The sequence below is a fragment of the Heterodontus francisci genome, chromosome 7, assembly GCF_036365525.1.
Source record: "Heterodontus francisci isolate sHetFra1 chromosome 7, sHetFra1.hap1, whole genome shotgun sequence".
NCBI lineage: Eukaryota > Metazoa > Chordata > Chondrichthyes > Heterodontiformes > Heterodontidae > Heterodontus > Heterodontus francisci.
Window position 1 is genome coordinate 105,691,063 of NC_090377.1, and position 22,672 is coordinate 105,713,734.

General features: G+C 42.2%; 1 protein-coding gene across 1 annotated transcript in view; it reads left to right on the plus strand.

The window, feature by feature from the left end:
• Positions 1-22,672, plus strand: part of LOC137372405 (protein unc-80 homolog) — a 500,647-nt gene that overhangs the window by 455,198 nt on the left and 22,777 nt on the right. The window lies entirely within an intron of this gene.

Genomic DNA, 22,672 nt, shown 5'->3' on the forward strand with positions numbered 1-22,672 from the left:
AAAATGATAAAATACAATAAAATGATAATTAAAAAAGGCCAGTCAAGCTCTGAAATTGTTGAACTCAAGTGTTGAGTCCGGAAGGCTGTAGAGTGTCTAATCGGAAGATGAGGTGCTGTTCCCTGAGCTTGGTTTAATGTTCACTGGAAGAATGCGGCAGACCAAGGACAGAAATGAGGGCATGAGAGCAGGGTGGTGAGTTGAAATGGCAAGCAACCGGAAGCTCAGGTCATGCTTGCGGACTGAGCAGAGGTGTTCCGCAAAGCAATCACCCAATCTGTGTTTGATCTCCCAAATGTAGAGGCGACCACATTGTGAGCAGTGAAGACAGTATACTAAATTGAAAGAAGTACAAGTAAATCGCTGCTTCACCTGGAAGGAGTCAAACGGTCCCTTTGGAAAACTGACAGGGGAGGGCAGAAGTGTGGGATATGGGTTGGACAAGGTTGAGGGCCTTGTCAACCACAGTGGGGGGAAATCCTCAGTTGAGGAAAAAGGAAGACATATCAGAATCACTGTTGTGGAAGGCTGCATCATCTGAACAGATGCTTCGGAGATGGAGAAACTGGGAGGATGGAATGGAGTCGTTACAGGAAGCAGTGTGTGAGGAAGTGTAGTCAAGGTAGCCATGGGAGTCGATGGGCTTATAATGAATATTAGTGGACAGCCTATCCCCCGAGATGGTGACCGAGAAGTCAAGCAAGCACAGGGAAGGATCGGAGATAGACCATGTAAAGATGAGAGAAGGGTGGAAATTGGAAGCAAAGTTGGTCGAGTTATTCCAGTTCTTTTTGTGGGGTATGTCGAACATTCTTTGTTCCAAGACTGTTCAGGCCCCCTCCCCAAACTCTCTTTCCAGTACATTGATGATTGTATTGATGAAGTTTCCTGCTCTCACTCCTTCCTCTTCCTCCCAGAATTGCAACAGGATTCCCCTTGTCCTCGCTTTCCACCCCACCAACCTCCACATTCAAAGGATCATCCTCCGCCATTTCCGCCACCTCCAGCGTGATGCCACTACCAAACACATCTTCCCCTCCCCTGTCAGCATTCTGAAGGGACTATTCCCTCCGTGACACCCTGGTCCACTCCTCTATTACCCCCGACACCTCGTCCCCCTCCCACGGTACCTTGTCATGCAATCACAGGAGGTGTAATACCTGCCCTTTTACCTCCTCTGTCCTCACCATCCAAGGCCCCAAACACTCCTTCCAGGTGAAGTAGCAATTTACTTGTACTTCTTTCAATTTAGTATACTGTATCACTGCTCACAATGTGGTTGCCTCTACATTGGGGAGATCAAATGCAGATTGGGTGACCGTCTTGCGGAACACCTCCACTCAGTCTGCAAGCATGACCCCGAGCTTCCAGTCGCTTGCCATTTCAACTCACCACCCTGCTCTCATGCCCACATTTCTGTCCTCGGCCTATTGCATTGGTCCAGTGAACTTCAACTCAAGGAACAGCACCTCATCTTCCCATTACAGCCTTCCGGACTCAACATTGAGTTCAACAATTTCAGAGCATGACTGGCCTTTTTTTATTATTTTATTTTATTATTTTTTAACCATGCCTTAAACTTAGTTTTTCATGTTTATACTTTTGGACAAAGCTGTTCATTATTCTGCCATTAACACTCTCTCTGGACTAATGCTTTATCTTACACCACAACCATTAGCACTCCCTTTGCGTTTGTGCCATGACATCTTTGTCATTTAATCTCTTCTGCCCTCTGCCCTATTACACACCTTCCCTTTTGTTCTCTTCCCCCACTCTCCCAAATTCACTTACTTAAAACCTATTACATTTCTGACCTTTTCCAGTTCTGATGAAAGGTCACAGACCTGAAACATTAACTTTGCTTCTCTCTCCACAGATGCTGCCAGACCTGCTGAGTATCTGCAGCACTTTCTGTTTTTATTTAAGATTTCCAGCATCTGCAGTATTTTGCTTTCATTTTAGTATAAATTACTGTTTGTTTAAACATTTATCTGTCAATTTTCCTTCATCTCTGGAGCCCTTGTTTTGCAGCTTAGCGTTGTTAAATAATATCAACCAAATAAATAATTTAAGTGTACGTCTATGTAATATACCTTTGAAATAATGCTGGATTGGTGATGTCAGCCAGTGCTCCAATTATTGTCTGCACTATAAAGGGTAGATTATAGCATTAGGCATAAATATTTATTCATGATATCCAGTACCTTTGTGTACTGTGACCATGGGTCGAATTTTTAAACAGCCATGGAGGTGGGACCAGAGGCCGACGGGCCTGCAATTTTCTGTAACCGGCTGGTGGGCCAGTTTGCTGGCATGGTCCCCCTCTTTTTGAAGAGCCTGGTTGGGGGGTTTGTCTATTCATCCGAAGCAGAGGGTAGCCTATTAAGGCAATTAAAGGGCCTTTTAAGGCCATTGTTCTGAGGCTGACTAGAATTTTCCAGTCGGCCAGCAGGCCCCCTGTGGCAGCCGAAACCCGGCCAAATAATCAAGGCAGCTTCCCAGTGGTGACCGGGGGGAGCCAGTGCTCTGGCATCATTTTAAACACCCATTCTTTCTCCTACCCATATCAGCAGCTCCCACCTCTGTCAGTGTTGGCAGGCCTCCTACTGGCTCTTCAGCCTCGGGAGATCATTCTCTGTCCTTAATTAAATGGGGCACCTGGAGGACAATAGAAATTCAACCCAATATCATGCTTCTCACTTCCTTTCTGTAGTTAAAATTCAGGTAATTATTCCAGGTTGATAATGTCTTCTGGGATTTTTCTATGTTGTAGTAATTTTGCAGCACTGTTTGTGGAACATTGCTCCCACTTGTGTTAGCCAGCCTCAGTGTAATTTCAAATGAGTACATTGGAACAGGTTTTGTGCAATACAAAGTAAAATTGATGTATCCATTGAATGAAGACATACCCAATTTTATATTTCAGTCACATCATTGTTGCAACGGGGACATACCATCTCTATAAACTATTACTTGGCTTATTGATTTGATCTGTTGATCCTGAGGTTATATGATAGAAAGTTGCCTCGGTGTCAGCACTCAGTTCAGTTCTCCTACATGAAAATTCATTGAGTATTATTTATGCATATGTAATATATGTTATAATTTCTGTAATATCTTTGTGAACTATGTGCATGAATATGCTATGGAAATTCTAAAGTATTGAAATGCCAGGATTCAAATCTTTTTTAAAAGGCTATGCATGAATTACAAACATTTTTTTTTGATGAAAGCAGATCTCATTTAATATTTTATCCAAAGGCATGACGGCTGTGAAACTATGGAATACTAGCTTACAAAATGTTAGTGGAGTATGGGAGCTCAGATTCAGAACCAGTATGCTTCACCATATTTAGTTTCCTCTGGAGCTTGTTTATATAAAGTTATTAAAATGTTCACTCACCTGATGCTGCTCTAGAACTGAGCTCCTCTATTTCTGCCAGCCACATCCTGGCCTGTTGTATTCCTCAAAACTTGTTCCCTCTAGTTTTTGCCACATGTACCTCTCCAGAGAACTCTGTCTTCTTCAACATATCCATCATTTCCACACCTCACTTGACAGTACTGCCCAGGGAGTCCAGATATATGGATCATTAAAATGTCTTGAACAGGTACAGAAAATAATCAAAAAGGCTAGTGGAATTCTGGCCTTTATATCTAAGGGACTAGAATACAAGGGTGTAAAAGTTATGCTTCAGCTATACAAAGCCCTGCCTTAACCACACCTGGCCTTGGAGTCAGTGCAATGTAGGTTTACCAGAATGACAGCTGGAATCCAAGGGTTAAATTATGAGGAGCGATTACACTAACTAGAGTTGTATTGCCTGGAACTTATACAGTTAAAGAGTGATTTGATCAAAGTTCTCAAGATATTAAGAGGAACAGATCGGGTCACTAGAGAACAACTATTTCCTCTGGTTGAGAAGTCCAGGACGAGGGGCATAGTCTGAAGAATTAAAGCCAGACTTTTCAGCAGTGAAATTAAGAAGCACTTCTACACAAAAAGGGGGAGATTTTATGTAGGCGGCAGAGGTCTCGGCCACTGACGAGAGCCCCGCTTCGCCTCTTTATGGGAGTGCCCATTGCATTATATGCCAATCAGGCACTTAGGTGGACAGTGGCGGGCCTTCCTCGGGATTAAGGATCCCGTGGACGGAGTCCCACCTGCTGAGAGCTGACAGCTAATCAGAACCTGGCAGCCCTTTGACTGAGCAGTACCACTGCAGAGGCAGTGGCTGCTGCCGGTAATGCACCCAGCGGAGGCCTAGGACCGTCGAGGGACCCAGGCCACAGATGAGTCACGGCGGGAGGAGTTTTGCGGGGTGGAGGTCGCAGGGGAGGGCTTTGTAGGGTAGTCGGCAGCAACGGCATGGGGGTGGCTCTCAGCGGGCCCTTCCTGATGCCATGTCCCTGAATCAGGCAGTAAGTACTTTTGAACGAGGGCCCCCCGCCCCTTTCCCTGGGAGCTGGCAAGCAACCCGCAGAGGTTTGTTTGTTGTGCTCCCCATGCGGAAGTGGAATGAGGCCCTTAATTGGGCATTAATTGCCAACTTAAAGGCTTCAATTGGCGGCGGGGCGGGCCTAATTGGGATAGAGGTGGGAAGGTGGCAGGAGCCCACCCACCACCATCCTGCCCGATTAAATGTCTCCAAACTCGGCACAGGGGAGAGCATAAAATCGCCCCGCAAAAGGAGGTAGAAGTTTGGAATTCTTTTCTGTAAATGGCAATTAATGCTAGATCAATTGTTAATTTTAAATCTGAGATTTTTGTTATCCAAAAGTATTGAAGGATATGGGTAAAGGTGGGTATATAGAGTTAGGTTGCAAATCTGCCCTGATCTAATTGGATATTGGAACAGGCTGATGGGTTAAATGGCCTACTCCTGTTCCTGTGTTCCTTGTTAGAGAATCAGTGTTCTTACTTATAAGTTACTCCTCAAAATAACAGGGTTCACAGCATTAGAGGTAGACATTCACAAATTTATTAAGCATACGATTAAAATTGTTGAAAATAATTAAACAGGCACCTAGCAACAGCACTTATGGCAAAACCTTGGAGTTGGTTCGAAAATCCAAAAGCACATTACATTTTCAAGCTCAAAGTTTTCAGATTGATCAGAACTTAAATGAATTCTGAGCTGTCTCCTCTAATAGTCTTGTGTATCCTTTTTTCAATCCTGCTGCATGACAATTCACACGTTTCAGCAGTGCCTAATCCTCTTTTTACGTCTCTTATCAACTTCAGTTTTACAACTCCCTAACTTTGGTATCGTTTTTACCGTGCTTGAGCTGTCAATAAAATCATTCAACTGAAGACAACAACAACCACTTTATATAGCGCCTTTAATGCAGTAAAATATCTCAAGGTGCTACAGAGGAGCATTATCAAACAAAATTTGACATTGAATCACATAAGGAGATTTTTGGACAGGTGACGAAAACAGCAACGTTATCTCAACTTGATGGAACTGGAATACATGCAGAGGTTCAAGATTTAGTTAGGAGACAGAGTTATGCAGTGTGCTGTAAAAGGACCTCCAGCTGAACTTTAAGACAGGCATGGCAAAAATCAGAACAGCCTTGAACTTTATTTTGCTTTGGATTCTTTATGTAGTAATGGCTTGAGAAACATCAGTGAGTCTGCAATGCACTGATACATAAAGCAGGTGACGGATGTTTGCAAAAGCAAGCAATTACATCACTTTTCCCATTGGCAAGATAGAACAATGAGAGAGTACCCTGGATTTTTACACATGGCAGATTTTCCAAAGTCCAACGGGTCACTGGCACAAATGTAACCCTATACGTTCCTGCACACAACAGATATCACAAAGACATCAACTCTAATCAATTGTCTATGACCATCCTTCTTGTGATGTGGGCAAGACTGGCATTTGCTGCACAGCTCTAGTTATCCTGAGAAGATGGTAGTGAGCCGTCTTGAACCACTGCAGGCAGCAGTTTTTACACAACTGTGTGGTTTACTAGGCCATTCCAGACAGCAGTTAAGAGTCAACCACATTGGTCACATAAATGACCAATCAAGTAGGGATGTCAGGTTCCATCCTTTAAGGACATTAATAAACCTGTTTGGTTTTTATGGCAATCTGATAGCTTCATGACCACTTTTACAGTGTTTCCATATGTTCTTAACTTTTTGAGGAGTTATATTTAAATTGTGGAAATGGATTCATTTTTTGGAGGTTGAAGATTTCACAGTTACTGGACTCTTTTAATGTTTACCCAGGGGACACTTGAGATGTTGTTGTTGAAAACAACCTTTTTCTGGAAATCATGTGATTTAAGATAAATAAACAACAGAAACCCAGGACTAAGGGGAGATGTTTACAGAGAAGCGATAAGGCAAGATTTATGAAGGTCAGGGGGTTTTTGACCTGCTGTTTAGAGTTTCGCTTTTGGAGAGATTGGTTTTGGTTTTGCTTTGGACAGAATTGGGGGTGTAGACAGTGTTAAAAACAGTTGGAGAAAAGTTGCCAAGGGAGCAAACACCGACTCAGCTTGTTCCATCTCTTTGAAAAGCCTGCCAGCTTTTCGATCTCTTTAAGAAGCCCTGAAAATCAAGTGTAAGAAACAGACTGAAACTGTTGCTGCATTTCTGCTGAAAGGCCTGCTAAACTGATCCTCAATGTCGCCAGAAAAGACCTGTTCTAGGAAGATCCCAGTGACAGCTGTCTACATGTAATTGGGACGCCAGAAAAAAAGGACAACCGACATCTTTCCATATCTTTTTTTCTTCAAGAACTAGCAAGTATTTGGCCAAAGTATTTTTTGCTTTTTTTGTAACAAAACTCTGCAGAGAATGAACTTTGCTATTTTTTTCAGAGTGAGAGTGAGGGTGAGTGTGTGAGGGGCTAACTTAAAAAGGGAACGTTCACATTTCAGTCTGTGTGTTAATGCTTTGCTTCGTTACTAGATAAGTCTTGTTTTGATAATAAACTGATCATTTTGTTTTTATTAAATAAACCTTGTTGTTGTATTTTATTCTGGGATAAAGTATATGATTAACCGCATCAGTATCTGGATAAACATTTAAATATATGTTGTGACCTGTGGAGAAGTGGAACTAGAAATGACAGTGCACGCCTCCCGCCTGGGTCGTAACATAGAAAACAGCGAGTCATGGTAAATGGCCGTTTTTCAGACTGGAGGATAGTAGGCAAAGGGTCAGTGCTAGGTCCACTGCTTTTTAAAATATATATGTAACTGAATTGCATATTGGAATGCAGAGTAAAATTTCAAAATTTGCTGATGATACCAAATTTGGAGATGTGGCAAACAGTAAGGATGATACAAATCGACTGCAACATGACATCAATAGATCAGCAGAGTGGGCAGAAAAATGGCAGATGGAATTGAATATAGCAAGTCTGAGGTGATGCATTTTGCCAGAAAGGATAGGGAGAGGCAATATGAACTTAATAGCGCAGTTCTGAAGAGTGTGTAGGGACAGAGAGGCCTTGGGGTTCATGTGTATAGATCTTTGAAGGAGGCAGGACATATTGAGAGAGGATTTAGGAAAGCACATGGGATTTGGGCTTCATAATTAGAGATATTGGACTGAATTTTACAGACCCCCCCTGACGTTGGGTTTTGTGGAGAGATGTCAGAAGATGCCTCCGGGAGAGGGTCGCCACGCACCCCGATGTGGGGAGGGCCTGGCCCGATATTGCTGGTGGTGACAAGGCATCGAGGCGGCCCTGCACCTCCGCCCACCACTGCTTGCCGATGGGACCCCCATCTGCATATTTAAATACATTAAAATGAATGCATTAATCATATTTATGCCTTGGCTTTCCAGCCCGCTGCAATCTTCCTGCGCTGGCCAGCACCCCTGCGCCTTTGGATCCCTGTCCGGGGAAATGAGGCGGAAGACTTACAGAGAGGGGGGAGGAAGTAAGTTTCTCAGTGTGGGACAGTGAGAACCTGGCCAAAGTAACATCAGCGGTGTAGGGGATGCTGGGAAGGGTTTGAAGTTAATGTTTATGCATTTTGGGGGTGGAGGATCAGATGAACAATATAATTGTTTTTGCAGAGGGGGGTGGAGAGGTCAAGTTATTAATTTTATGGTGTTACGAGAGTTTCCATATTGTTTGTTAAAACTTGGAATCTATATTTTAAAACTGAAGAGGCTGAACTTTGGTTGTTTTTATAAAAGGAAGCTCAACAAAAGTTTGACCAGTAAACAAGTTTTTACTGGAAAGCATGTGATTTCAAGTAAACATCACAGGGGAGTTGATTTAAGAGCTTTTTTTTTGTTGTGGCAAGACAGAATATATGGGACTTGCCAGGAAAAAATAGTTTACTTTCACTTTGAACTGTTAAAAGCCAGTTGGTTTTTGGACTAAAACAGGCAGTTGAAGATCAGAAGAAAATCCAGACCACTGTTACCTCTCATTGAAGAATCCCTGCTCTTGAAAAGTAAAAGCCTGTATGAAATTGTACTGTTGCCTCCTGTAGTTTGCAGACATCCTGAATGTTTGCAGAAACCTTGCATCTTTGAAAGGACTTTGATCAAATCTGTGAGAACTGAAACCTCCGTTGCCGCACACCTGCTGTAAGACCTATGTGAAGCCTTCTGTAGCTGAATTTCTTTGAACACCTATCCAAAACAGACTGTTCATTAACATCGCCTGGAAAGATTCCTAGTGGTAGCCCTCTATTCGACCTTGGGACACCTTGCCAAATCAAAGGACTTGGGGTTAATGTAGGATTAGTATAAATGGGTCGGCACAGACTCGGTGGGCCGAAGGGCCTGTTTCAGTGCTGTATCTCTAAATAAATAAATAAAATAAAAAGCAAAATACTGTGGATGCTGAAAATCTGAAATAGAAACAGAAAGTGCTGGAAATACTCAGTAGGTCTGGCAGCATCCGTGGAGAGAGAAGCAGAGTTAATGTTTCAGATCAGTGACCTTTCATCAGAACCTTCATTCAGAATGCTGGAAGTTGCAAGGTAAACACATGGGACTTGTTGGGGTACACAAAGCTAATGCAGATAAGGGGACTCTGACTGAGAGTACAGCAGATCAGACTGTAGCTTTGATGGCAGCTGTAAAACCAAATACAAAAACCAGTGTGGGTTGAGAATAAGATACCTGAAAGTTATAGGGAATTTTTGTCAAAAGGAAAAGTAACTCCTAATTCCTCAAGTGAGGCAAACAAACTAGTTATGCTTAGGAATACCGGAGCAACCCAAACTCTTTTGCTGGGGCAAGGCATAACATTTCCAACAGAGAGCGCACTGAATGCAAAGGTTTTAGTGAATGGTATTGGCGAGGAGTATATACCCGTACTTTTGTATCGACTGCACCTAGATTGTGACCTAATGACTGGAATGCTATGGAATTGACATACTCCTAGGGAATGATTTGTCCAGAGCAAAAGTATCAGGTTCTTCTGTAGTCACAGAGAAACCAAGTGAAGTTAAAGAGACAAGTTCCATTGTCAGAAGTAAAACTGGCACCACAGACAGATAGCCGAATATCTGAAACTTTCTTGGGGGATTTAGATAATCCAAATTAAGTATTTAATAAATCGTCTCTGATCACAGCTCAGCAAGCTGAATCAGAGTTAAATTAAGTGGCACAATCAGCTCTGACAGAAGCTGAGGCAAAAGGAGTTCCAGAAGGCTATTATGTTCAAGTGAGGGTTCTGATGAGGAAGTGGAGACAACCTCATAGACCTGAGGACAAAGAATGGATGGTAGTTCAATAGATAGTGGTACTGTCTAAGTATCACCGGGAATTATTTAGGTTAACACATGAAATTCCTGTAGCAGGATATATGGGGATCCAAAGACTAAATCACATATAAATCAACATTATTACTGACCAGGTCTTTCCAAGGACGTGGTGCAATTGTTTAAAATATGCCATACGTGCCAGATTGTGGAAAAACCGCAACCTGCCATAAAACTGGCACCTCTAATTCCCATACCAGTCATTGGGGAACCATTTAGTAGGGTGTTGCTAGACTGCGTAGATCCCTTACTGAAAATAAAAGCAGGACACCAATATATACTCACTACCATGGATATGGCTACTCGATTCCCAGAGACCATTCCCTTGAGGACAATTACTGCTAAGGTAATAGTAGAGAAGTTAACCAAATTCTTTATTAGATAGGAACTACCAATGGAAATTCAGTCAGATCAAGGTTCTAATGTTATGTCTAAAATATTTCAAGAAATTATGGGTAATTTGGGTATAACACAGTTAATGTCTTCAGCATACCACCCACAGACACAGGGAGCTAGAGAAAGGTACCATCAAACCCTCATAACAATGAATAGGGCATACTGTCATGAATATTCCAATGATTGGGATAAAGGGCTAGACTTTCTTTTATTTGCCACTAGAGATTCACCTAATCAGTCTACAGGTTTTAATCCTTCTGAATTAGTTTATAGACATGAGATAAGAGATCCCCTAAAACTAATTAAAGAAAGGTTTAGAACAGAGGATGAATCTTCTATACTAGATTGTGTATCCATGTTCTGGGAGTGGCTCACAAAAGCTTGCAATGTGTCTCAGGTACAGCTTAAAGCATCCCATACTACAATGAAAAAATGGGCAGACAAGCATGCAAAGACCCGAACATTTCAATGAGGGGATGAAGTGTTATTATTACCTTTATAGGGTGAACCATTAAAAGCACGGCTCAGTGGTCTGTATAAAGAGGTCAAAAGAATAGGTCAGGTAAATTATTTGATTGACACCCCGGATCACCGGAAAAAGAGTCGACTGTGTCATATCAATATGTTAAAACAATGTTTTCGCCGGGAGGAAGATAAGCAAGCACAAGTATGTCAGGTAGTAGGGACCTGTGAAGAATGAAAGAGATAGTGAGGATGAGGCAGAAGGAGGCCTCGACAATTCTCAGATTGAACCTCCTACTATCTGGTTAGCTAATACTGAATTGCTAAGAAGATTGGATAATACACTTTTATATTTAGATGCAGAACAACGAGAAGACCTAACAAAGCTATTCATAGCATTGAAAAGAGCCTGGATGTACAACCTTAGCCACACATGATGTGGATGGAGGGGAATCTGTTCCTATAAAACAGCATCCTTACCGCTTAAGTCCAGACAAACAGGCCCAGGTAAAAACAGAAATCCAATACATGCTGGAAAACCACCTAATTGAACCGAGTCAAAACAGCTAGAGCTCATCGATAGTATTAGTGCCTAAACTTGATGGTTCAACCAGACTTTGCATAGACTACAGAAAAGTTAATGCAGTAACAAAGGCAGACCCATTGACAGAATGGGCAGTGCCATGTTTCTTCCAAAAGTAGATTTGTTAAAAGGATACTGGCAAGTTCCTTTAATACCCCGAGCTAAAGAAATATCAGCTTTTGTCACACTGGATGGATTTTCTAGTGCCACGTGACACCATACAAGTTAGGGCGTACTCTAAAAATTTCTCAGGGACTCATAAACCCAGTATTCGCCAGTGTTCCTAACTGTGTAGTTTATCTTGATGATGTGCTGGTCTATAATGACACTAGGAAGGAACATTTGAAACAACTGGGGGGGCTCTGTTTGGATGGTTGCAATTCGCTGATTTGGCTCACCTATGTGGAAGAATTTAAAACCTAGAATGTCAGAATATTCTGATGGAGTTTACTGTTGCAGCCCTATCACTTAAAGATTGTCCACATTTTGGGCAAAAATAATGTTATTGCAGATGCTTTGTTGCAAATCTAACTTCGTGTGAGTTATATGAGTAAACATGATACAAAGCAAAATCGTATTAACTACAAGTAAAGCGTGAATGGGGAATGAGTGTGGAAAATGTGTTTTAAAATGTTTTCAACTTCTGTTTTTTTATACATTGTAATGGAATGCATTCAAAAATGGCTTTTCATTTCACCAAGGGCAGAGGTGTTATGAGAGTTACCATATTGTTTGTTAAAACTTGGAATCTATATTTTAAAACTGAAGAGGTTGAAATTAGGTGTTTTTTCATAAAAGGAAGTTTAACAAAAGATTGACCAGTAAACAAGTTTTTACTGGAAAGCATGTGATTTCAAATAAACATAGCAGGGGGGTTGACTTAAGAGCTATTTTTTTGTTGTGGCAGGACAGAATTTATAGGACTTGCCTGGAAAACAAAAGTTTTGTTTCACTTTGAACTGTTAAAAGCCACTTGGTTTTTGGACTAAAAGAGGCAGTTGGCAATTAGAAGAAAATCCAGACCACAGTTACCTCTCTTTGAAGAATCCCTGCTCATGAAAAGCTCAAGCCTGTACGAAGTTGTACTGTTGCCTCCTGTAGTTTGCAGACATCCTGAATGTTTGCAGAAACCTTGCTCTTTAAAAGGACTTTCCATCAAATGTGTGAGAACTGAAACCCCTGTTGCTTGCTGCACACCTGCTGTAAGACCTACGTGAAGCCTTCTGTAGTTGAATTTCTTTGAACACCTACCCAAAACAGACTGTTCATCAGCATTGCCTGGAAAGATTCCGAGTGGCAGCCATCTATTGGACTTTGGAACACCTCGTCAAATCAAAGGAATTCTATCTCTTCTCTTCAGTTTAAGCTTTTGCTTTATTCCTTCTATTTCTTTGTAACAGCTAAAAACAAAAATGCCTTTTTTTTCCGGTTACCGGTTGTATATGTGAGTGTGTGTATGAGGGCTAGGATAAAAATACAGGGCTTCAATATCAATTCACTTACATATTTACATCATTATTGGTTAAGACTTTGTTTATAATAAACAGATAATTTTGTTGTTTATTAGAGAAACCTGGTTGGTGTGCTTTATACTGGGGACAGAAATAGAGTATTTAATTGGCTGTTTCGATAAGTGAGAAAATTTATTGATATGTTGTGATCTGTGGAGAAGTGGAACTGAATTGACAGTCCACTCCTCCTAACCCTGTCATAACAATGGTTATTTGGAGATGGGAGAGAAGCAAAATAAATTTATTTAATTTTTTTCATTCATTATATCTTTAAATATTTAAATTGAATGGTAGGTCTTAAAACCCATTAAAAATGGTGTCAGCGCCTGCGCACAGTCAGCTGATGCCATTGCCGGTGACGAACAGCCCACCCCCTCCACAAGATGAGGGGGGTGGGGCCTGCCTGCCCCGGCTATTTAAATGAGCCGCCACGCTTAGGATCGCGGTGGCTCCGCAACATGCTGCCCGTGCAGGTGAGCCACCATTATTTTCGCCCACCGCTGATTTCAGTGGTGGGATTATAAAATTCAACCCTTTGAGTACAAAAGCAGGGAAGTTATGCTGAACCTTTATAAAGCTCTGGTTAAGCCACAACTAGAATATTGCATCCAGTTCTGGTCACCACACTTTAAGAAAGATGTGAGCGGGTTCAGAGAAAATTTACAAGAATGGCGTTAACGTGTGTTTAATTGTATTTAATTGTGTTTAATTATATGCTGCTACTCACTGATGCTTGTCTCAGCATCTTCTGCCAGACCTACAGAGCAAGATGAAGAAAAAGTGTAACCAACATATTCACATTACAGCAATCATTAATAGCATGAAGACAATTCAAATCAAACTTATCAATGGCATCATCTGTGATTGTCATGTAGCAGAAAAAGCAGTGGGGGGAATATCCTCAGTTGAGGAAAAAATGAGACACGTCGGAAGTGCTAGTTTTGAAGGTTGCATCGTCCAAACAAATGCGACGAAGGCGGAGAAACTGGGAGAATGGAATAGAGTCCTCACAGGAAGCGAGGTGTGAAGAAGTGTGATCAAGGTAGTTGTAGGAGTCAATGGGCTTATCATGAATATTAGTTGATAGCCTATTTCCAGAAATGAAGACAGAGAAGTCAGGGAGGGGAAGGAAAGAGTCAGAGATAGACATGTGAAGGCGAGAGAAGGGTGAAAATTGGAAGCAAAGTCGATTAAATTTAACAGTTCAAAGCAAAAGCAGAAAATGGTACTGATATAGTCATCAATGTACCAGAAAAACAGGTGAGGGAGGGGGCCTGAGTAGAACTGGAACAAAGAATGTTCCACATCTCCCACAAAAAGGCAGGCATAGCTAGGACTGAAAAGCTCCAGCAGCTTACGGGTATCAACGCCCCTCCAGATCCTTCTTCCCCTTCACTTCCCTCTGACCCTATCCCCTCTCCTAATCTGACCCCTTGCCATGTATTCAGAATACCCTCTGACCTTTCCATCTCTGATGCTTAACGATCTGTACTTAACAAAGGACTCTGTTTTCTCCCCTTGTGCCACACCTCAGCGAATTTCGTGCTCTGCATGACGTTGAAATTATCTTCTGTCGTCTTCGCTTCCCGGCTCATTTCATTGACTAGGAGTCCTCCCCTCAACCAGTGGCCCCTTTCAGCCGCCTTCGGTATTCTCCCTCCACCCTCTCTCTGGCCTGTTAACCACTCTTGATCTTTTCATTGCGAACTGACCGTGTGACATTGGCTGTCTCAATTTCTCCTCTCCCCTCACTCACTCTAACCTGTCTTCCTCCAATCTTGCTGCAATCCGTTCTCTCAGGTCTAACCCCAACATTGTGATCAAATCTGCTGACAAGGTGGTGCTGTTGTTGTCTGGTGTACCGACCTCTACCTTACAGAGACTGAATGCCAACTTTCAGACACTTTTTCCTACCTCCCCCTGGACCATATCGCCACCACTGAACATCAAGCCACTGTCTCCAGGATTGTTACTGACTTCATCTCCTCTGGAGATCTTCCCTCTACAGCTACCAACCTCAAGAGTTCTGCAACCCCTGACAGCCCACTTCTAACTCCTTCCGAAAATCCACAAACTGGACTGTCCTGGCAGACCCATCATTTCAGCCTGTTCCTGCCCCACTGAACTTATTTCTTCCTATCTTGACTCTATCTTTTCTCCCCAGTTCAGACTCTTCCCACCTACATCTGTGACTCTTCTGATACCCTACATCATTTTGACAATTTCCAGTTTCCTGGCCCTAACCGCCTCCTCTTCACTATGGATTTCCAATCTCTCTACACCTCCATCCCCCGCGAGGACGGTTTGAGGGCTCTCCGTTTCTTCCTCGAACAGAAGCCCAACCAGTCCTTGTCCACCACCACTCTCCTCAGTCTGGCTGAACTTGTTCTCACATTGAACAACTTTTCCTTCAACTCCACTCACTTCCTTCAAATAAAAGGTGTTGCTATGGATACCTGCATGGGTCCTAGTTATGCCTAATTTTTTGTGGGATATGTCAAACATTCCTTGTTCCAGTCCTACTCAGGCCCCGTCCCTCACCTCTTTTTACGGTACATTGATGACTGTATCGGTGCAGCTTCCTGCTCTTGCCCAAGCTGGAAAACTTCAACTTTGCTTCCAATTTCCACCCTTGTCTTACCTTTACAAGGTCCATCTCCAACACTGCCCCTCCCCTCCTTGACTTCTCTCTCTCCATCTCTGGGAATAGGCTGTCTACTAATATTCATTATAAGCCTACTGACTCCCACAGCTACCTTGACTACACTTCCTCATACCCTGTTTCCCTGTATGGACTCCATCCCATTCTCCCAGTTTCTCCATCTCCAACGCATCTGTTCTGATGATACAACCTTCCACAACAGTGCTTCTGACATGACTTCCTTTTTCCTCAACTAAGGATTCCCCCTCCCCTCACCCCACTATGGTTGACAGAGCCCTCAACCATGTCTGACCTATTTCCCACACTTCTGCCCTCACCCCTTCCCCTCCCTCCCAGAACCGCGGCAGGTTCTCTTTGTTCACACTTTCCACCTCACCAGCCTCCACATCCAAAGGATCATCCTCCACCATTTCCGCCACCTCCAGCATGATGTCATCATCCAAACACATCTACCCTTCCCCTCCCCATCACCATTCCGAAGGGATTGTTCCCTCCGCGACATCCTGGTCCACTCCTCCATTATCGCGACACCTCGTCCCCTTCCCACAGCACCTTGCCATGCAATCGCAGGCGGTGTAATACCGGCCCTTTTACGTTCTCTGTCCTCACATTCCAAGGCTCCAAAACGCCTTCCTGGTGAAGCATCAATTTACTTGTACTTCCTTCAATTTAGCATACTGTATTCGCTGCTCACAATGCGGTCTCCTCTACACTGGTGAGACCAAACACAGATTGGGTGATCGCTTTGCGGAACACCTCCACTCAGTCCGAAAGCATGACCCTGAGCTTCTGGTCACTTGCCATTTCAACACACGTCCCTGCTCTCATGTCCACTTTTCTATCCTTGGACTGTTGCAGTGCTCCAGTGAACATCCATGCAAGCTGAAGGAGTAGCACCTGATCTTTCGATTAGGCACTCTACAGCTTTGTGAACTCAGCCTTGAGTTCAACAATTTCAGAGTATGACTGGCCATTTTTTATATTTTTATATTTTTTTAAATTTTATTTTTTTAACCATGTGCCTGTTTTTCATGTAGACACAGCTGCTCATTATTCCGCCATTAACACTCTGTCTGGATTAATGCTTTGTCTTCCACCACTAGCATTAACACACTCTTTGCCTTTGTCCCATAACAGCTTTGTTATTTAATCTCTCCTGCACTCTGCCCTATCATACACCTTCCCTTTTGTTCTCTTCCCCACCAAACAACACCACCCCCCCCCCCCCCCATTTACTTGCTTAAATCCTAATTCTTTTCTAACCTTTGCCATTTCTGATGAGAGGTCACAAACCTGAAACATTACTTCTGCTTCTCTGTCCACAGATGCTGCCAGACCTGCTGAGTATTTCCAACACTTTCTGTTTTTATTTCAGATTTCCGTCACATGCAGTATTTTGCTTTTATTATAGCTAGGACCAGTGAGTGGAGTAAATGTCAGGACGTTTGCCTCACCAGCAGCAGAATGAGAATGGGAGAGGACAGATCGCAAGCCAGCAGACCCCCTTAGGAGCACTGTGGAGCTCTGAGAAAAACATACAAAATTATACAAATTAGACAAAATTATGAGGGGCATTGATAGGTTAGATAGGAAGAAACTTTTTCCCTTAGCGGAGGGCTCAATAACCAGGGGGCATAGATTTAAGGTAAGAGGGGATTTGAGGAAACAAAAATTTCACCCAGAGGGTGGTTGGAATCTGGAACGCAATACCTGAAGTGGTGGTAGAGGCAGGAACCCTCACAACATTTAAGAAGTATTTAGTTGAGCACTTGAAACGCCATAGCATACAAGGCTACAGGCCAATTGCTGGAAAATTGGATTAGAATAGTTAGGTGCTTGATGGCCGGCACAGACACGATGGGCTCCATATCAAACTTTAAAATAGAACATCTTTTTGGTGATGGCTGATTACTAGGCTGCACACACACCTGGAAAACCTGAACAGAGCAGCCCAATTTCTACAAGGGGTTCTACAGCAGGCGTTGGATCCCTAATTAACATTTGCAAAGGGTCTGAGGCCCTTTTTGAGGCAGCTTCCCAAGACGCCTGATAAATAGCCTGATGAAACATTGGATTAGATGTCTTTCAGGTGTCCTTGCGGCACAAGACCCCAGTAAACCTTTTAATCTCTATCTCTTTATCTGCTGGCCTGAGGTCAGTTCCTATACTTATACTAATGGCACGCTCTGTCACTGAAACCATTATCCATACATTTTTTTTTTACTTGATTTCTTCAGTGCTCTTCTGACTCGCCATCCTACACAAACTTCAACTTTTCCAATACTCTGCACCTGCCCCACACTAAATCTTGCTCATCCGTCACATTTTTCTGATCACCATTAATTTCTGGTTCTGCAATGCACTAGATTCAAAATCCTGGTTCTTGTTTATAAGTCCCATCATCTTCCCAACCTCCTTCAAACCTTGCAAGCATCTTTGAAGCAGAGCTTTGGGCGCGCCCCTGGTCGTCTGATCCCGACTATCACCATACAGAAGTCTTCGGGTACGCAACCATCTTCCATCCTGCAAATGTGTCCGATCCACTGAAGCTGCCTCTGTTTGATTAGTGCTAAATCACTTGGGAGCTCTGCCTTTGAGACAACTGCTGGATTTGTGATTTCGTCCTGCCAGGATATACCCATAATGTGCTATCGAAAATTAATGTGGAAATTATTGAGCTTCTTTTCCTGATAGCTGTAAGTTGCCCATGTTTCACAACCATACAGCAAAGTACTGAGAACACAAGCCTTATAAACCATCAGCTTGGTCCTAAGGGTCAGCTTGGTGTTATCCCATGTGCGTTTCACAAGAAGTCCAAAGGTGGTAGCTGCTTTCCCTATGCGTGTATTGAGCTCTGAACCAAGATACAGATTGTCTGTCACCAAAGTCACAAGTTGCAGAATTTGCAAACCACTTCTAGTGGGGTGTTATTTAGTGTGATCGGGGTGGAGCTGCAACATCCTGTCCCATGATCATGGTTTTCTTCTCACAGTCAAGGAGAACAAGTTACAGGCATGGGAGGGACAGTCCATGAGTCTTTGTAGCTGAGTTTCCGTGTGAGCGACTAGTGCAGCATCATCAGTGTAGATGAGTTCTCTGATCAGGACGCCATATGTTTTTGTCATTGCTTTCAGCCTTGATAAATTGTAGAGCTTATTGTCTGACCTAGTGTGCAAGTAGATTCCTTCCATATCTGCAGGGAAGGCGAAGGTCAGGAGCATGAAGAAGAAGATGCCAAACAGGCATGAAAGCTCTAAATGTCGACTATCGCGCTTGGGAGTCACTAGCTGGTGAAAGAGGGAAATGATGACAAATCCTGTGGACTAGTGTGCATTACCATGATGCTACAGTAGCTTGGTAACAGGCACCAACATCATAAACAACGTCAGAGCGTCACTTGGCAGCTTTACGTGCAGCACTTTTGGCAAAACCTGCATCTCAAGGATTGGCCTTCACAGCTATCAGCAAAGGTGCACCAAGAAAAGACACCCCACCTAAGTGCATTGTTTGCTGCATGTCCATCATATTTTGTAGATGGAAGGATGCCAACCATCAACCAACCTTCAAACCTATGTGTCAGCCACTGTGTTACAATCCTTTGAGACCGTCTGCCTCTTCTGAATTCTTTCCTTTTGTGGATTCCTTTCCTTGCCCTTAAAAGCCTTCTCAAAACCTTTCTGGTTTTTTTTGTTTGGTCATCTCTTCTAATTCTTCTACCTCTGCTTGATTTCTCCATTCTCTTCTATGTAATGTCTTGGGACATTTCATTATTTTACAGGTATGTCAGCCATGCCTCAGTTGGTAGCACTTTCACCTCTGAAACAAAAGATTGTGGGTTCATTGTCCCACTTCAGGACTTGAGCACAATAGTCTATGCTGACATTCCAGTGCAGTACTGAGGGTTCTGCACTGTTGGAGGTGCCATCTTTCAATTGGGATATTAAACTGAGGCCCCATCTGTCCTCTCAGTTGAATGTCAAAGATCTTCTTCAAAGATTTTGAAGAAGAGCAGGGGAGTTATCCCTGTGACCTAGCCAATATTTATCTGTCAATCAACGTCACAAAAACAGATGATCTAGTCATTGCTGTTAGTGGGAGCTTGCTGTGTGCAAGTTGGCTATCACATTTCCTACATTACAACATTGACTACATTTCAGAAGTACTCCATTGACTGTAAAGTGCTTCACGACATCCTGTGGTTATGAAAGGCACTACATATAAATGCAAGTATTTCTTTTCTTCTTCTTTAATACATAAATGAAAGTAGTTGTTTGAAATACCCCTCTCCACTATTTTAACCCAATTATTTTAATCTCTGCCGAAATAGCAGAGAAAGAATTTCGGAAAAACAGATTAACTTTGTTGAGCTAATGTCCCCCTGCATAATTTTGGCCTTTTTTATTTTTAAATCTTATGCAACTGAAATTTTGTAATAAGATTTGTGGGTAAATTTATTTAAATATGTAACAGTATTCAATATATGATAGCATTTTGAGTCTCAAACTCAATGTACTTAGTACTTTTTCATACATGACACAGATCTGTAATACATATTCCACAGTATGATTAATATGATCAATGCCACTCCATGTTTGCAGAAGCATTTTTATCATACAGATTAATATGAACAGTGCCACTGACTTGTATGCAGAATTATTTCTATCCCACAGATTAATATGATCAGTGCCACTGTTCTGTATCTGTGTGCTTCAACAATGGTGCGGTGAATAATTGCCTTTTCAGACTCGGACGATGGGTAGAAAACCAATAAATTAGGTATCGGCCATGGCTCAGTAGTTAGCACTCTAAGTCAAAAGGTTGTGGGTTCAAATCCCACTCCAGAGACTCAAGCATATTATCCAGCTTGACATTCCAGTTCAGTACAGAGGGAGAGTTACACTGTCAGAGAGTTTTACATTTTTATTTTAATGTGTTTTCTTTATAATCATTGAATTAGCTTTTCTGCAGTTTTTTCAAATAGGTACTATGTGATTTTTCTTAGAGAATAACTGAAGTGGTGTTGAAAGGGTAAATAGTTCAATTTTCATTCTTTGACCCATTTGGATTTAATTTTGCCTGTTATTCAAGGTGAGTAGTTATCATTATTTTAATTTCTATTTTTTTTTCTCCATAAAGTTTCCAACAGTCTGTAGCTTTGAGTGCTCAGTTGCCCACAGTATCTCCATTTCACTGTTGTGCTCTGTTCAGGCACAGTAGGTACACTCAATAGAGTGAGCTCATGTCAGGAATTCAAAAATCCCATCAAACAAAGGCAACTCCCAAATTGGAGTGTCTGATGATTCTAGGACTTGGGACAAGTTGGATACTGCAAAAGAACAAAAGATAACATCAAAGTTGACAACAGCAACCGTTGCTAGGGCGGCACAGTGGCGCAGTGGTTAGCACCGCAGCCTGGGTACTGCCTGTGTGGAGTTTGCAAGTTCTCCCTGTGACCGCATGGGTTTTCGCCGGGTGCTCCGGTTTCCTCCCACAGCCAAAGACTTGCAGGTTGATAGGTAAATTGGCCATTATAAATTGCCCCTAGTATAGGTAGGTGGTGTGGGGATGTGGTAGGAGTGTAGGATTAGTATAAATGGGTGGTTGATGGTCGGCACAGACTCGGTGGGCCGTAGGGCCTCTTTCAGTGCTGTATCTTTAAATAAATAAAATAAACAACAAAAATCAGCATAGATGAATAATGAGGACTTTTCAAACTAAGCTTACAATATCATTTGAATGTTCAATATACATTTATTTTATGTCCTTTTTACTTTTTTGATGATTAAATCTTTGTGTTCATTTAGATGATGGAAATTGGTGCTGGAGCATTTCCACTTTTGTACCCAGTGTTGACACTGAGCACTCTCATTCTTGTACAGCTGAAGTTAAATGCAGTGTGACACTCCCTCTGTTTCAATAGTGTACCTGAAAGAGTACTCCCATTGTACTACTGGGGCATTTTCTAAAGCAGCTAATTCTTGTGGTTTTACCAATAAGATTGATAATTTGTATCAAATGAGCCATTTTGAGCTCTTAACTTATGTCCACTGGGTTAAAACTGCCCAAACTCATTTTCCAATCAGTCAGGGCCCAGAAGCAAAAAGGCAGCATAACAACCCACTGTAACACTAAGAGCCCTACTCTCTTTATTTCGCTGTACCTTTTCAGTTTCCACTCTCATCCCATGCATTATTTCCAAGTCAAGACAATAATCTGCTTTCAGTCCTCTGCCAATACTGCTATTGGGAAATTGGGGACTTGCTGTATCATCAAATATCAACATGAACTAATGTTCTTTATACTCTGTGGCACAATGTATTGATATACCACAACCCTGTACCAAAGCATTCCTTCTGACAGCATTATTCTTTTGTTTGTGACTGTGAACTATTCTTTCTTTTGCATTTGTTTTTTCCTGTTTTCCCTTGTCTGTTGATGGTGTTCACTAACAGTAGCTGGCTTGTAGGAGCCTGATGACCACTTTTCCACCACGCTAGAGCTGGCACTAGGATGCACGCAAGGATAACTTAGTGATAGCCTCCCTCCTTTAAGGGAGTACCTGGCATCTGCGGAAGGTGATTGTACAACACAGTGCTTTACACAGTAATATGAGTGGAATTAGCAGCTCAGTTTATGGGCTCTTACAGGCAGGAGTCCACATCCGACAAACTCCCAGTGCCTGGAATTGATGCCGTTAACAATTTACTTGGTAAACTTTCCAGACATATTGTGCTATTTAGATATGGAAGAAATGTGAATGTGTTAAATGCAGGCAATCACAACATAATTATTGTATCCATTTTCTAATTGTTCATCAAACAGTGCCACCAGCTAATTCACAATCAAAATAATGAGGTAAATAATAAGTAAAAGATCAAAATGCTTACAAATTAATTAAATCAGTTGTTTCTGTGACCACGACTAATGGTATATATTAATATTAAAATTGAATATACTTGTTTTGATTTATGATCAGAATGATATTGTCAGCATATTCAGCATTTGGGAGTGCACTTTCTTAAACCTTTGATTTGTTTCTCGTAATCTCAAATGTTCAGTGCACTCTTCTCTGAAAACTAAAGCAGCATTGTGGTTCTGAGAACAATGTTAGTGGCATTTTACCACTTTTATTTTAAATGCTATTTTCTACTTTTGTATCACACATCATTCTCTGGCCAGGTGACCACTCTCAATCTCTGACAATTGTTTGCTGTAACTAACTGCTAAAAGGCAATCAAAACTGACTTGTCTCACCCTCTGATTTTAAAAGCTCACCTTCACTCAGGGCTGTTGTGGGTA